Source organism: Peromyscus californicus, unplaced genomic scaffold, assembly GCF_007827085.1.
Source record: "Peromyscus californicus insignis strain IS unplaced genomic scaffold, ASM782708v3 Scaffold_18__1_contigs__length_77618521, whole genome shotgun sequence".
NCBI lineage: Eukaryota > Metazoa > Chordata > Mammalia > Rodentia > Cricetidae > Peromyscus > Peromyscus californicus.
Genome location: NW_026294480.1, coordinates 42,322,247 through 42,339,706, shown reverse-complemented (window position 1 = coordinate 42,339,706; position 17,460 = coordinate 42,322,247). Strand labels below are relative to the sequence as shown.

General features: G+C 40.6%; 1 protein-coding gene across 2 annotated transcripts in view; it reads right to left on the bottom strand.

Moving 5' to 3' along the window:
- The window catches only part of Slc38a9 (solute carrier family 38 member 9), an 81,620-nt gene that overhangs the window by 49,730 nt on the left and 14,430 nt on the right, over window positions 1-17,460 (bottom strand). The window lies entirely within an intron of this gene.

The following is a 17,460-nucleotide window of genomic DNA, read 5'->3' as shown; positions in this document are numbered from 1 at the left end:
CAGAATACAGCTTTTGTCTCATAATGCTTTTACTTTAAACACACTTGAATCTTAAGGGATTTAGCAACAGATGAGAGAAAGCAGAAAAAGCTTAAGTCATTAAGGAGAAATATAGCAAAGAAAAACAAAATGTATCAGCTGTTGGTCTCCAATAGTGTAACTTAGATAGAAACAGCTTTGATTAGTCTTTTAAAATACTTCTGGCACTAAATCAGAGAAATTATAGACAAAAATGTCCCTTCACAGAAGAGTTTCTACTCCTTCCTCTATAAGCCAAAGTTACTTCCTTTGACAAACAAAATTCTTGCTTCTCAGGTCATGTCCTAATCAGCCTCTCTCTTTGTGTGACTGTCCAAAGTGGGTCAAGTGGAGCATCACGGCACTAGAGGGATTTTGCCTCCCTGAATTTTCTTGGATCTTGCTAACATACTCTAATATCTATTACGTGTGTGTTTGTCCCCCCCCCCCCCCCCCCCCCCCCCCCCCCCCCCGACTATGTCCTGACGAACTACAGATTCTGGCTTTCAATCAGCATCTCCAGTCAGCCCCTTGGTGTCTTTCTGAAACTCCCTCACTTGCCTTCTAAGTTTTCAGTAATAAACAGTCCAAATGGAAAGACAAGGCAGAACTGCATGGAAGACTGCATTCCTCTGCCAAGTCTCAGATCCTTTGCAGTGGGAAATAACGCCGTGTCCCAAACTGTGGCTGTGACTCTTTCACATTCTTCCCTGGCAAGAATAGTGAAAACCAAACCCCAAGAGACTAATCCTGGTCTCATAGAGCTCCTTTGCACTCACAGTTCTGAGAGAAGCTCATGACACACTGAGGTTGGTGACTGACTTTGGAGGATTCTGCTGATCTAATCTTGTGGGGGGCAACTGAAAAGCCAAGTGAATGAAACTTTTATTTCGGCTACTTTTCTAGCCAACTGCGATATGGTAGGTGTTGAGTTTAGTCTTCTCTTTCTAACTGACCTATATCTATAGAGCCTTTGAGCCACTTGTTATTCGTTCTCCATGACCACACCCAAATAGAGGGATCAACTAGTCCATTGGATGGACAGTAACTAGAGCACTTATAAAAGCAAATACATGGGCAGAGAAATCATCATGACATATCAGATATCAAACATACTGGCAAATGCATTAGGTGCCATCAGTAAATTTTAAGGGGATATAGTGAAAATAAACGGGTAAGAGGCTAAACAATCACTACTTCTACATTTGTCTAATATAACCACCACTCTCTATGAAGTGTTAGGATGTGATACACTATTTCTGTTTCCACTGTGACACTTAGTGATACTAAAGGCAATGTAAGAATACTGCTCTCTGGGGCTAGGGCCATGGTTCAGTTAGTAAAGTGCTTGCTGCACAGGCGTGAGGAATTGAATTTAGATCTGCAGCATACATAGACAAGCACAGAAGCACATGGTTTTAGCCCCAATTCTGGGGAGGAGGTAGAAAACAGGTGAATCACTGGAGCTCATTGGCTAGCCAATCTAGGCAAACTGATGAGCTCCAGGCTCAACGAGCAACCCGGTTCAAAAGATAAGGTGGAGTGCAATGGAGGAAGATATTCAGCATTGACTTCTGGCACTTGCATGCGTATGTGCTCATACACACACACACACACACACACACACACACACACACACACACACACACACACAGGTAAGGTATCTGGGAGATGTTACATTAGGAAGCTCACACTCTCCAGGACATTCCTGCAGGATCAACGCTAAGAAAATTCAAGAATGCTAACTTAAGGCAGATACTTAGTCTACTGAAAAGGTCTAATATTGGTAGAAAGAGTTATACATCCTTGTAGCTTTTCACTCTGAAATTCAATGGCATTAATATCAACCACTAGGTTGGTTTGAAGGTCTGCTGAAAAGCAGTCCGGGAAGTGCTAGATTTCTTGGCTCCTGCCTCTGACTGAAGCGTTAACTGTACCAGTTTAGTTGGCTCGGGTACTCTGAGAACAGAATGACTTTGAAAGTTTTTCTTTTCCAACCGTTTTCATCGAGATGTTGAGTGCCTGTTCAAACAAATATTTTGGAATTTTTTCAAAACAGATTCTCTTTAAAAATATACAATTCAGCATATTTTCAGTGAATTATTAGAAACACATGTCTAAAGCTTCATTTGAGAAAGTGAAAATATATTTCCAACGTGAACTTTAGTTGGATCTTAAGACACTTTAAAAGTGAAGAACACTGCACAGAGGACAGTGCTCAGGATAAAAGGCCGGAGCTTTTTCTCTGGACACTTGAACTTGACTGCGCCCATCAGTGTTACTGGCCATTTGACATGTAGTTCATTTGTACCCACTGAAAACAAAGCGGGCGTGTTGGCGTCCCCTTATAATAGTTATAGTGACGCCAAAGAAAAAGTGTTTTAATACTGAGAAAAATTTGTAAAATATTTAAAAATATGACTCAATTCGCATGCATTCATTTAATATACTTATAAACAAAGAAACCTCACTCCTATTAACACCTTTTTTAGATTCTACTCCTTAAATTCCTTAAAATCTTTTGGCTTTTCAATCTGTCTCCACCCTTCTGCTGCCTAGCCATGCTTCGGTGAGGTTAAGTAACAACTCTATGACTCACGGGAAGGCTAGTACCCAGTATGGAAATCTTGATTGGAAACCGCCCACTTTTTCACATCCCTATGAAGCTGAGGAATTCCAACACCTGACAGACAGGTGGGGGTCATTTGTTTAAAAAAAATGACAAGGCAATCAAATATTCCAAAAATGTTATTCAACTAATAAACCCACTGTACTTGCTTCTACCTGCTTGGTAAAATGTTTAGCAGACAGCTTTTCAATAAAAAGTACAGAAAAAGAAATTACTCAGGCCACTGCATCTAGAAAGTCCTTCTGCTCCTAGGGAATGACGGTGAGCTCTGGCCTCCGGGCGTGTTTCTCACTTCCTCTGAAGGTCCTACAACATCATCTCTCACAAAAACTGCTCTACAATTCATCTTTAATCACAAAGGCTGGGCCTATATATATTTCTTCTCTATATTGGCTAGTTTATTGGTATTAGTTTTTAAATTTATTGAATAAATACTATTTAAGTTCCAACAAGTATTAAGCATTTGTGTGAGATATTAAAACGATGAATAAAACATAGACGCCCACGGAGTGTACAGTAACCCGCTGCAGAGATAGACCATAAGCTATTGAGACCCAGTAGAAGAAACCAGCTTTTCACAAGCAACGACAGCCATGAGGAGCAAGCAATGAGGAGGACTGTGTGGTGCTTGGTCTATGTGGGGAATGGGGTAAGGGACACAGAAGAGGGAACCAAATCATCTGGTACACTTTTGAGGAAGTTAGAGGTAAGCTGAATCTTAAAGTTGGAAATAAAGGAGTAAGTCAGATATGGGCAATAAGAGAAAAGAGTGTTTCAAAGAATGGAAGACTAGGGATGAAACTCACATGCCCAGCATGTGTAAGGCCTTGGGTTCATTCCCTGTGCGCACACACACACACACACACACACTACGTACATACACACATGCACATCACCACCACACGCACACACACCACACACACACACACACACACACACACACACACACACACACACACACACACACACACACAGGGACAGAGAGAGGAGAAAGAGAACCAAAAGGAAAAAGTATAAAGGTATATTTTAAAAACCCATGTGGGTCAGTATATGGAGGATTTCTCATGCTAACACAGGACTTAATCCTAAAGGAAGGAAGCTTTCATTTCTGTTTCTGTGACTGATTAAATCTCAAATCTCCAAGCTTTAAATGTAAGGGTTCCCTGAAGTTCACAGGCATCTCTCTAGTCTCCCTCCAATGCTGGCTTCATCACCTAACTGCGTTCATGTAGATGCTGTGCACACTGAAAGTGTGATGTCCAGACTGAATGCCTGGCTCATGTATCAGACTTCCCCGCTGGGCTCCCCTTCTCCCCTCTGCTGGACTTCCCCACATTAGGCTCCTCCTCACCATTCCAGAAACACTACAAGCCCACAGCTTCTTCAGGACCTTTGCTATACATTTCAGGTAAAAACAAAGTCTGTGAAGGCCTTTTATCTGGATACCTGCACAGTTTATTCTTCACCAGCTCATTCCCAAGCTGTCCCTCTCTCAACAAGGCATCTGATTATTATGGTCATCATATGTAAAATTTCAATGCCTCTTCTACACTCTTGCTCTCCACTCTGCTCTACATTTTCTCCTTCACAGCTATACTACCTAATATGTCAGACAAATATTTATTTTTGGACCCCTCTGGTGAAATGCAAGCTCCATGGGGGAAGGATTTTTTTTTTTTTTTGTTAGTTTGGTCACTACCATATTCTTAGAGCCAATAACTGTATTTGACATGACATAGGAGCTCTTCAAAATGTGGTAAGTGGGGGTTGAGAATTTATCTCAGGGGTAGAGTGCTGACCTAGCAAGCACAAGGCCCTGATTTCAGTCCTCAGTTCTGGAGAAAAAAATGTAGTAAGGGAATACAGAATAAAGCAGTGCTTTGAGAAAAATGTGTGTGTGCATGTTGTGTGTGTAGATGTGTACAAGTGTGTGCATGCATGGAGGCTAGAGGTTGACACACAGGGTCTTCCTCAGTCAGTCTCTATGCTGTTTTTTGAGATGATGAGGCTGGAGCTTACCTTTCACTACCCCAGCTTTGATGTGATGCTTTAGAGCCAAACTTGGGGTTTCAGGCTTGGGTCTGAGCACATTTATGGAATGAGCCATCTCCCCAGATCCAAGGAGAAAATTAGTTTAAAATAACTTTAGATTACTACACAGAAATTGGAGAGAGTACAGAGAGTTGGGTTTCTATAAACCTAGATTCCCCTAATGGTGGCATCTTCAATAATCAGAAAATAAGCTAATGAAAAATATGAGACAATTCTTGCAATTTTTCTCTAGGCTTAATTTTTTACAATAAAAACTTGGGGAGCGATGATGGAGGAAACTGGGTCAAAGAATCAAATGTTGCACAAACTAGGCAGCAGCCTGTGAGCACACCACACGGCTATAAACCTAACCTATGAACCAGGGACACACACAGTGCTCGGTTTCCTCCTGCCCACTGAACCTTCCGACTGAAACCTGTGATGTAACGGGCCCAGAAAGCCTCTTCCTGCAGTGTGTAAAGGTCCTCCAGTGCAGCTATCACACCCACTTTGGAAGAGGGTGATTTAGTCCGTCAAGTCTTCCTCCACAGAAAGATATGCCATCTTCTGAGGGCTCTCTCCATATCAGTGTGTGTGTGTGTGTGTGTGTGTGTGTGTGTGTGTGTGTGTGTGTGTGTGTGTGTGTGTTTGGAGCACAGGTAGGTGCTTGAATTTAGAGATTAAAACCAATGTTAGGAATGAAGTGGAACACAGAAGAGTACAAAAGAACAGGAGGCTGGGGGACCACATACTGATTGAACCCAAAGTATTATACCAACAATACCAGTATTTAGAGCCTTAACAATTGTCGGGAATCCCAGGCATGGCAGCTCAGGTCTGCAATCCCAGTACTTAGGAGGACATGGCAGAAAGATTGTTCTGAGTTTGAGGCTAGCCTGGCTTACATAATGAGTTCCAGGCCAGCTTGTGCTATAGACAGAGACCTGTCTCAAAAAACTAAACAACAAAAACAAAAATTGTATGGAATACCAGAATATACAAACAGTATTGCAAGTACTAAATGTTAAAAAAAATTACCAGTAAGTTTCAACAATACCATATAATTACTAGAGGACAGTGAAATTAATTAGAATTCAGCCTAAATGATTGTTACAGTGTAATTTTTAAAAAACATATTAAAGACTTGTTATTTTAAATTGAACTTTTACTGTACTGTTAGTATATACAACTTAATTTTTATTAACATTGCTTATTTCTTATAATTAAAAGTTTCTTAGCCTGGTGGTGGCAGTAGTGGTGCATGCCTTTGATCCCAGCACTCGGGAGGCATAGGCAGGTGGATCTCTGTGAGTTCAAGGCCAACCTGGTCTACAAAGTGAGTTCCAGAACAGCCAGAGCTGTTACAAAGAGAAACTCTATCTTAAAAAAACAAAAACAAGTTTCTGTGGTGTACATTAATTTATAGGGCACATGAAATAAAATGCAAGTAAGTAAACATATATAATTTGCAAATGAATAAATGTGTGTGCATATGCACATTTATATGCAGTCCAATTTCTAAAATTGTTAGTGTTATTTTTCTTAAATTATGTATTTATTTATTTTATGTGAATAAGTGGTTTGTCTGTAAGCATATCTGTGTACCAAATGAGTGCCTGGTGACCACAGAGACCAGAAAAGGGTGTTGGTTCCCCTGGGACAGGAATTTCAGACAGTTGTGGGAGACCATGCAGGTGCTGGGAATTGAAACTGTGTCCTCTCAAAGAGCAGCTAGTGCTCTTAACTACCATGCTATTTCCCCTTCTTGTTACTTTTTAACTGATAAGAATGGTATGATGGAGCAGGTTTAGAAAATGTAAATGCTATAAACACTTGGTTGAAGATTATAAATTCCCTATTTTAGATTCTAAACTGTTAACTTAGTTGCAAGTAAACATCTTCATCAAAAACATATGGCAAACAACTTGAGCTGAAAATTAATTCTCAGGCCCATATTATCCTAATTAAATACAGATTCTACTAAGAATGAATTCCAAAATTATTTTGATGCAATTCATGTTTCAAATTTTGGCTCTAAAATGCCATAGATTATTGTTTTAATTCTACTGGGCTAAAGACAGAAATATATATTCTCTCTCACATTACAAAATGATCTAAAATAGAAATTCAAGGATTCAGTTTTTATTTTCCTTTTCAGTATTATCATGATGAAGGGCAAGAGAGTCACATAAACACCAGAAATGTCACAACCAAGTTGAGATGACAGGTGCACCTGAAGGTCAACACCAACAAAAAGTGTCTTCATTTTTATCTAGGCTGATGCCAACACTGATTCCACCACTCCACCTCAGCTTCTATTTCGAGAAAGTGAATCCACATAGAACATGGTGAGTGACAGTCCCCAAAAGGAGATGTGAAATGTGGGAAACTGCAAGAAGCTTCTCCTTCTTCAGTATAAGTGAATACCAAAGTAAATCAAAAAGTCTCAATGTGCTTAAGTGTAATAATGATGAGGGGTATCAATGTAGTATTCTGAAACAGAGGGCTTGTTTCAATTATAAGTAGGCTTCAGCCAGCAGAATCATGCTAATTGTTTTGTTATTCTCCCTTTTACACAAATCAACAAAAAATTTCTCAAAATATGAAGCTTCCAGTTTGTACCCTAACTATTCCACAACTGGGGGAGGAAGAAGTGGGGAACAAGAAACACGATAGGCGAGTGGCTGCCATTTTAACCGAGATTTAACTACATTTTAGCATTGCCCCAAAATTTCCTTCCTTAGAAACTTGGAAGATATTAAGAGAAGTTTAAGAATGTATATATATATTGATTTTATATAAATATCTTGCTTTTAATCTATATATAGTACTAAAACTGCCTTAAAAAAATGCTGCCCAGTGTGGTCTTGAACTCCTAGTCCAGATAAATGCCACTGTACCTAGCTTATTTTGCCATTTTAATATAATCATTCAGAAACTAAAAACAAACAAACAAACACCCTCCAAACACTCTTTAAAAAGATGACTGAAGCCAGGCGGTGGTGCATGCCTTTAAACCCACAATCAGGAGGAAGAGGCAGGTGGATCTCTGTGAGTTTGAGGCCAGCCTGGTCTACAGAGTGAGTTGCAGGACAGCGAGGGCTGTTACATAAAGAAACCCTGTCTCAAGCCCCCCTCCCCCCAAAAAAATCACTGAAGAAAATGAGCCTTTAATCATCACCCTTAATTCATTTTTCAAAGATTTATTTATTTTATGTGTATGGGTATTGTGGCTGCATGTACTTCTGTGCACCATATGTGTGCCTAGTGCACTTGGAGGCCAGAAGAGGGCATCAGTGAGCTGCCAGTAGGTGCTACAAATTGAACCTGGTTCTTCTATAAGAACAAGAGCTCTGAGCCACCTCTCCTGCCCGTCTCCCTTAATTTTGTCCTTCAGAATGCAGGTGTTGCCAATGCAAAAATATTAAGAGGTGGGGCCTGTAAGAAGAACTTAAACCACGGGCTCGTGTCTCACTAATGGTCCCAAGGCCTTTATAACAGAGGCTCTGACCAGCATTTAGTTAACTTGCTCTTTAACTCTTCTGCCATGTGAAGACACAGTGAGAAGACCCTTACTAGATCTCAGGCTTAAGCGCTAATCTCAGGCTTTCCAGCCTCCAGAACTGTTAGAAAATACATGTATTCTCTTCACAAAATCCGTAGTGTGACGGAAGCACAAATCAGACTGATAATTTAAAAGAACAGTTCTTCTACACATTAAGCTTTAGAAATCATAATGATTCCCAGGGCAGGGGAGATGGCTTAACGGGTAAAGGGCTTGCTGCCACAACCATGAGGACCTGAGTTTGGTTCCCAGCACCGATGTGAAGCATTGTGCGTGGTGACAGAAGCCTGTCACTTCAGCGTTAAGAGTACAGGCAGATCCTAAAAATTCACTGGCCAGCCAGTCTGACCTAAGTGATGAGCATCAGGTTCGGTGAGAGACCCTGTCTGACCTAACTGATGAGCGTCAAGTTCGGTGAGAGACCCTGTCTCAAAAAACTAAGGTGGAGAGAGACAGAGGAAGACATTTGATCTAGACCTCTGGCCTCCACCTGAATGGTTATCTGCACACATGTAAACACCTATAGATGCACAGAACTCACTCTCTCTCTCTCTCTCTCTCTCTCTCTCTCACACACACACACACACACACACACACACACAAAATCATCATGATTCTCAAGAAAGGTATGTGCATTCATGCACACACATCACACACACAATACTTATTATTATTATTATTATTATTATTATTATTAAAATTGTGAACAATTTAATATCCAAACATGTTAAATTATATTCTAAGATAAGGTTTAGAAATAATTCCTACTGATTAGTTTTTTGTGTTATTTCAGAGATAATTTTTCAGTACTGGGGTAGAACTCAGCATCTCATACATGCTTGGCATGTGTTCTACCAGCCTTCAGGGTCTTAAAGACAATTTGTACTGTAAATGTTTATCTATTTTTTTTTAAACCTGGCACTTCACCTATCAATTTTTGTCCCAGTTTCTATCCCTAGGGTTTATAATAGTCAAATATTTTTTGAAAAGCAATTATTTGTTTTGCCTGTATGTATGCATGTGCATCACACTTGTGCCTGGTTCTTAAGGAGTTCAGAGGAGGGTATTGGATCTCCTAGAACTGGAGTTGTGGATGGTTGTAAGCCACCATGTGAGCACTGGGAACTGAACTTGGGTCTTCTGTAGGAGCAAAAACTGTTCTTAACTGCTGAGCCATCACTCTAGACCAACAGTTAAAAGCTTTAGAGTACCTTGTTAAAAGAGTCTAGGTTTGGAGCTGGAGGAGTGGCTTGTCAGTTAAGAGCACTGGTTCTTCCAGGAGAACCCACATGGCTGCTCACAACCATATATAACTTTACTTCCAGAGGAGCTGACCACCTCCTCTGGTTTCCAGGGGCACCAGGCACGGATGTGGCTGCACAAGCATACACTCAGTCAAAACACTCATAAAATGAAAATAAATCTATCTCTCTTTTAAAAAAAATCTAGGTTTGCTTCCATGGTTTGAACTTGAGGGAAAAGCTGGAGATTGATAAAAGGAACAATGTTAATTAGAATGGTGTGTGTGTGTGTGTGTGTGTGTGTGTGTGTGTGTGTGTGTGTGTGTGTGTTGCTGGGGACTGAACTAAGATTTTCTGTGTTTGAGACAAGTACTATACAAGTGAACTATATCTCCAGTCTCAAAATGTTTTTACTAGAAACAATTAAGGGTGTGGGATGAAATTCAGGTGAGTAGGCTTTTTATTTTTATTTTTTAAACTTCTCCAGACACAAAGCAAGAGGTATTTTCACGGGTCACAGCAGTATGAAGTGCCAGGGACTGCTTATACCAGAGTCTCTAGAGCTCCTCCTGCTAGGTCAGGGACCAGCAGCCCAGAGTTCAGGAGAAAAAAATTAGGTCCACTGCCTGTTTCCATAAATAAAATTGGATTTAAACACAACACGGCTCATGCAATTATGGAGTGTCTGTGCTATCTTCCACCCTACAATGGCAAAGGTGAGGCCATATGCTCACAGAGCTGGAAATAACTACTCTCGGGACCTTGGTAGAAAAAAAAGTTACCTAGCCTTTGCCCTAAGCCACGTATGGTCCCCTGGGGGACTCAGAACTGGAACAGAAGCTTCCTCATGCCATTATCAGATTTATGTCAGGGAGCATTTAAACAGGTCTTTCTTTCCTTTAAGGGTAATCACATGTCCCTGGGCCTCGTTCAGCTTAAACTCTTCCAGCTCACACAGAGGAGCACCAGCACGGCTCCCAGCCCGAGACCCCAACCCTTAGCAGGGCAATGGCACCGGCATGAGCGTTCAGAGGACTCGGATTCCACAGGGGTCTTGGCAATGTTGGCTCAGAATGGGTTTAACTAGTGTTTTCCTAGTGAACAATAGGTTTTGAAAATACACACATATTTAAAAAAATATTTTAGCCATTGTATCATCATGCTCTCAAAGCTTTTGCTAGAGGCACACAGTGGGAACTCAGTGTTTGCTGGCAAGGGAAGGAATGGAGAAAGAGAGAGAAATGAGGAAGAAAGAAAGCACAAAAGATGACAAGAGAGAGGAAGATAGAAAAAGGAAGGCAGAGAAGGAGAGAGAGAGAGAGAGAGAGAGAGAGAGAGAGAGAGAGAGAGAGAGAGAGAGAGAGAGAGAGGCAGACAAACACTAGGGAACACCTTACAGAAGCCATGTTACCATGTGGTTTAAATTTCAATCAACAAGGATCATATAAACTTGTATATACTTGTGATTTCATCTAAAAGCACCATAGAAGAGGCAGCTCAGAAGAGAGTTCTAGTAATGCTTGCTTCTGTGTTTTATTCTAGAGACTTTATGATCTTCCTCCCAAACCTTTCCTAATTAGAAAAAAAATAAGCAAGAGGAGAAGGCAGAGGAGGAAGGAAAGAAGAAAACGTACACCATCCTAAAGAAGCACAGGAGATTTAGACAAAAATTTTAAGAAAGCCAGCTTATCATTTTACATTTTGTTTGGATCTAAATTATAAGAATGCTCTATTTTTTATTTTGTTCTCATGAGAAAAGTATTATATTGCAGATAATATAAGCATTATTGAAGAAATACCTGCGGATGTGCGGGGACACTGCTCAGCAGTACAGCATTTGCCTAGCACATACTGGCTCTGAGGTCAATCCAAACACCGCAAAACTAACTAAATGAATAAAGGAAATAAGCACTGCTAACATTCTGGTGTGTGTCTGAGAAACAAGCACGAACATCTGAATTTTGGTTTTACTTCCTTTTGCACTTTACATAAAACAGAACAATAACTACACACATAATTTTCTGTCTAGTTTTTTCTTTGTTTGATGTCTTAGGACAGGATTTCCTGTAGCCCAGGCTGGTCTGGAACTCACAATCCTCTTGCCTCTTAGCTTCCAAGAGCTGGGATTGTAGGCTTGTCCCACCCTGCTGGGCGTCTGTCTAGCTTCTTTTGACAACATTATTTTTTATGTATTGGAGATTCATCCATATTCTTGGGAGTGGCTAAAGTCTGTTCACATTTATAGCTGTGTTATATCTTAACATAGGAAAGGGAAGTGAAATGAAAGTATGTAACAATAAAATATAATTCTCATATATAGACGCCCCGGCACAGCTGCACTCAAAGATATACAGAGAGAAGATCACTGCCCTTTTCCATTTCTAAGGGGTGAGTCAGGATTTAAGGGAAGATCACAAACTGCTCTGCATGGGAAGTGTAGGTAAGTAAACAGCACAAGCACTGGTAGTTGTGAATGGAAACTGGTGTTAGGAAACAAACCCCAGAGTTAAAGAATAAGAGGGCAGATATGCAGTCAAAGAAAAAGAACCTTAATGGACGTACTGACAGTATGTCAAGGTAAACAACAATCAAGTGAAAAACAAAACAAAAAAAAGATCTTGTGTGTGCGTGTGTGTGTGTGTGTGTGTGTGTGTGTGTGTGTGTGTGTATGACTGGCAACAACTCCCAGGAATCAGTTCTCTCCTACCACATAGGTTCTGGGATGGGGCTCATATCCATTGTCCAGTTTGGCAGTGAGCACCTTACCTGCTGAGCTATCTTGAAGGCCCAACCTTGTTCTTTGAAACAGGGTCTGTCACTGGCTTAGGACTCATTGCTGGCTGGCCAGCATGCCTCAGTGATCTCCTCCTCTCCAGTGGTGGGATTACAAGCATGTGTCACTGCACTAACCACGGTATGTGGTTTCTGGGAATCAAACTTGGGTTCTCATGCTTGTAAGGCAGGGACTTTACAGACTAAGCTAGCTCCCCAGGTTCCCCGGACCTATTTGATGTGCATCATTAGCATTTGGTTTGAAATTTGTTAAAAGCCATCTCTTGCGATCACTACTGGCTTCACTGTTTTTGTGGTACTGTTGTACCACTGCAGCAAATCCCTTCTGACTATACACTTGAGTTAATACTGAGAAGACAGACAAAGGCTGTACCTCAGCTCTTCATATCTTTTCTGCTCAACAAAACATCTTTGACTTGACCCTGCAGAGTATCAATCCATCCCCCAAAAGCTCCCGTGATCTTGGGGCTTCTCTTAGTAATGTTAATGAGAGAGGCAGAAAGTACAATAAAATACAACAGACTTTCCAGAAAGTGGAAAAAAAATAAACAAACCCAGAACTGATAGATCTAAAGAGATACAACTCAGGCAAGCATATACTGAAGGGGATAAATGTAAAAAGATATCTAGGAGAGAAAGAAGGGGGGAAAAAGACATTGGAACAAAGAATTTGAGAGACTAGAATGATTCCAAAGAGCCTAGAAATAAATCATAATCTAACATAGTAGCAGAGTCCCATACAAATTTAAGATACCTCTTATGCTAAGACCAAGATGATTTTCTTTAAGCATTTGGCAAAAAGATAGTTCTTTTAGGGAAAGAAATCACAGGAGAAGGTGGGAGAGTACAGAGGTTACTGGGCCAAGGAGGGAAAGAAAGGAGGTAGAAGGGAAAGGAGTAGAGGAAATCAGGAAGGAGAGATGGGTTTGCTGAAGGTAGTAATACAAGTTGTTAGTTCACCACAGCACAATGTTACCAGTGATAATCAAGGTCCCATCCATCTATTTAAGGCAAGCTCTTCATCATGTAATTCATAACAGCTCAGCAAACTAACCCTTCTAGGAAAATCACTCTCTCTTTTTCTCCCCCTGCTTCTTTTGGGAATTTAAGATCAAATCTAGGGATGCTGTGAACATGCTAGGGTGCTAAGAACAATATCTACCACTTTCCAAATTCTGCTCATTTTTCTTGTCTATATAATCCCCGACTATAAAATCACCAAATGTCAGGTAATCACTTCCAATCACTGCCATGGGCCAACATCTACTCAACTTTTTACTTTGCCTTGGGAAATTGCTTTAGTCTTCGTCTCTCCTGGGGCCACAGATCCCCATCTATCACTTTAGGCTGATCTACAGGGACAGCATTAGTGTTAGATGAACTAAAGAGGCTGATTCCCAAACACATGGACTGGTAGATACTCCACAGAGCAAGGCACCACAATGCACCTGACATGCTTGAAGGGCTTGAGGATGCTCTGTGTTTGAAACATGCACTTCTATCCTAGAGCCTTAGCAGAGCGCTACCGATGGATGTTACCAACTAGCAAAAGCTTGAACCCTCAGGTTAGGATTCGATATTTTGAGAATTTTTGGTGTTAAAATTCACCGAAAATAGCCATGTAAAGGTAATAGATTACATCCCCAATAGATCAGATTATTTTCCATTCTAATACCAAGTAGACAACAGAGCCCTACAAGAACATAACAGCTGAGTACTGGTAAATAATAAGGTATAGGATTGAAAAGTATGTGTACAAAGCATTCCTAGGGGGTTAAAGCCTGAGTGAGCGCCTGCCTTAGGTAACCCTGAGCCTACAAAGAATGACATGAAAGCCCCGAACTCTGGGAAAAGGAGAAGAGAAAACAGAGATTCAAAGAGAAGGAGAAATTAAAAAACAGACCAACTCATAGAAGAGTGCTTGCCTAGCAAATACAAGGCCTTGGGTTCAATTCCCAGAACTGGAAAAAAAATTAAATCAACCATTTCATAACTTCATAGGCTGGCTGGAATGTCAACTTCCCAGGGCACAGACATAGCAGTGGGAAAAAACATGAAGCAATCCTGAATACCAGCTCCATCAGAAGTCTCTGTTAATTCCCAACAGAATGTATCCAATAGAACACAGGAGACTTCTAGACTTTTCTGCCCTTCCATTTACATATGTAATGTTCATTCAACCCCCAAACAGGCTGAAAAAAATCATGGTATAGGAGGAGGGAGGCATGCGGGAGAAAAAGAGGCCTTGCTTTTTTTTTTTTTTTTTTTAAATAAGAGTGCCTTAAATGATCCAGATGCTTCTGACTTGTATCCTATAATGTCAAAATCCTTCCTCTACCTGATTTAGACTCTGGTTCACCAAAATGATAAGCATGCAGTCCTTCAGTCTTAAATCTTATATCTGAACTAATATAAGATTTGATTGCCACCTAGTGGGAGAGAGAAAAATAACAGAAGCTAATTGTAGAAGTATTCCTCAAACATCTAATGCTGTTTTCTATCTCCCTCCAGCCACACCATTTCCCACACGTAAGAGGATTCTTGGCACTACAATCATGAATGCTAACTAGCTGGGATACATGGCAATATAAATTAGAAGAGTATAAACACTGTAAAGTCCTCATTTCACAAATATGAGATGAGGTTAAATGAACCCTGATTTGAAAAGGTGAGCAGGTTGTTAAGAAACATCCAGTTACACTACATCCATGGTACAGGGATAGCACCAAAGTGACTCAAAGGACTGAAGCTTGGGAATAGCTGTCTAAGTGGGATCTCCTCCGGGAAGACACAGTGTCTGGGTTTTCTTTACATGTAAGAGAGGGAGGATCCGTATCTCTGCAGAAACAATGTCTCACAGTACACATTTCTTCTTCATCAAATAGTTTCTGCTTTCTCAAACAGAAATAACCCCACAAGCAAAAGCAAAGAGGACTGCTAAGTTCTGACAAGTGGCTGTCTTCCTTCATACATGCTTACCAGTCACGCCAGGATTGAAAACAGCGGATTCCTTCTTCTGACAAATTTCATTATAGAAAAGGTATTTCCATTTAATCTCCCCTGTTAGATTAAATTTCCAAGGAACTGAACTCCTGCCGACTTATTGTAATGGAATGCACTTTCATGACCTATGTTCTATTGTCATAGTGGTCAATTATTTATCACAGAACTTAGAAGTTTCAAGAAAACTCTAGGCATTCAGTCAGCATTTATTAGTGCTTGTATTAACTAATATTAGAATATACAAGTGAAACTCACAATATCAATTTCTTCTAATAGCCACTACTAATAACAATGACAAATTTCTTGCATGATAAACTTCACACTGCTATCTTTAGATACAAGAAAGACTGAAAAATGGTAACAATACCATCATGATCAGCTCACAGTAATCCTTCTTATCTCCTAGGCGGGAAATGGCCGAAACTCTTTAACTAGGATTCTGCTGATAGGGAGTGAGAGCGGTAATGGACTAGGTGTTGGGTTTCTACTACCACTATTTACCAAACTACCTTACCTCAGCTGTTCAGTTTCTCAGCCATGTATTTCTTCTCCAGACTTCATTTACACATACCATGTTGTCTATAATGTAGTAGTTTTGTTGTTGTTGTTTTGGTTTTTTTTTTTTTGGTTTTTTTTTTTTTTTTTTTTTTTTTTTTTTTGAGATAGTGTTTCTCTGTGTAGTGTTGGTGCCTGGCCTGGATCTGACTCTGTAGACCAGGCTGGCCTCGAACTCACAGAGATCCTCCTGCTTCTGCCTCCCCAGTCCTGGGATTAAAGGGATGCGCCACCACCGCCCGGCTTTATTGATTTATTTTTACTATACTATGTATAGTATGCATACTATACATACTGCTCTGCATTTCTTTTTTTTCTTTTAACAAAATAAGTTGAAGAGTTGTTCCATTTTTATATATCATAAAGCCATCTCCTTTGTATTAGATGAAAATATTCCATTGTATGAATATGCCATAATTTAGTTTTCAGTCCTGGAAGAAAAGATGTTTTAGTTGCTTTCAGTCTTAGCAACTTACACAACCCTGTACATACATCATTTGACACTGTGAATCAGTGTGGATAGCAGTAAGATTGCTGATACACAGCAACTTCAGAGTTGGCTGCCAGTATTCGGGAGCAGGATCACACTAAATTTGTGGGTGCACATTTGTGTGGGTGTGTGCACATGTGTGTGTGCACCTGTGTATGTGCACGTGTGTGTACATGCATATGTGGGCACAAGTATAAAAGGCCAGAGGTCAACATCAGTTGTCTACTTCAACAGCTTCCACTTTTTTTCCTTTTTTTTTGAGATGGTCTCTCGCTGAACCTGGAGCTCATCAATTTGTCTAAGCTAGCTAGCCAACGATCTCTAGACGCCATCTGTCTCTGCCTCCCAGTATAGTGATTACAGGTATACACCACAGCTCCTGAATTTGACATGGGTGCTGCGGGTCCAAATTCAGGTGCTCATGTTTGTGACACTTTACCCATGGAGCCTCTCCCCTGGATTAAAATGTAAAAAGTCTAATTTTTATTGTTTTGACCTGGAGCAGAATATGACTTCCTTTATGTTATATTTTACACGTGTATGTTTAATATATGCATTTCAACATTTCTAAATGAGGGTACCGCATAATCTTTAACACGTCTTAATCTCTGTTGACCAGGTAGTCATGTGGTAGTGATTTCTGGTGGTGTGCTGACAAATAGCTGTCACCCCTGGCCATTTCAGTCAAACTCCTGAAGGACCATTTGAGGAAGAAGTGGGAGTCCTACGTGAGAAGAGCTCCCATGACACCTTCTGGTAAGACCATTACAGTGCAAGTGTGAAAACCTGCCAGCGTCCTCATTTGTTTCCTAAGAACATCAAAGAAGGCTGCATCATCAAAGTCACTGACTCACGTTATGGCAAAAGGACAATTCTGTATGGGGGGGAAGGTGGAGTGAGATGGGGTGGGGATGGGACACACAACTGTTTGATGACTCTAAATCAAGAAGTGGTCCAGGGGCCGGGCGGTGGTGGCGCACGCCTTTAATCCCAGCACTCGGGAGGCAGAGCCAGGCGGATCTCTGTGAGTTCGAGGCCAGCCTGGACTACCAAGTGAGTTCCAGGAAAGGCGCAAAGCTACACAGAGAAACCCTGTCTCGAAAAACCCAAAAAAAAAAAAAAAAAAAAAAGAAGT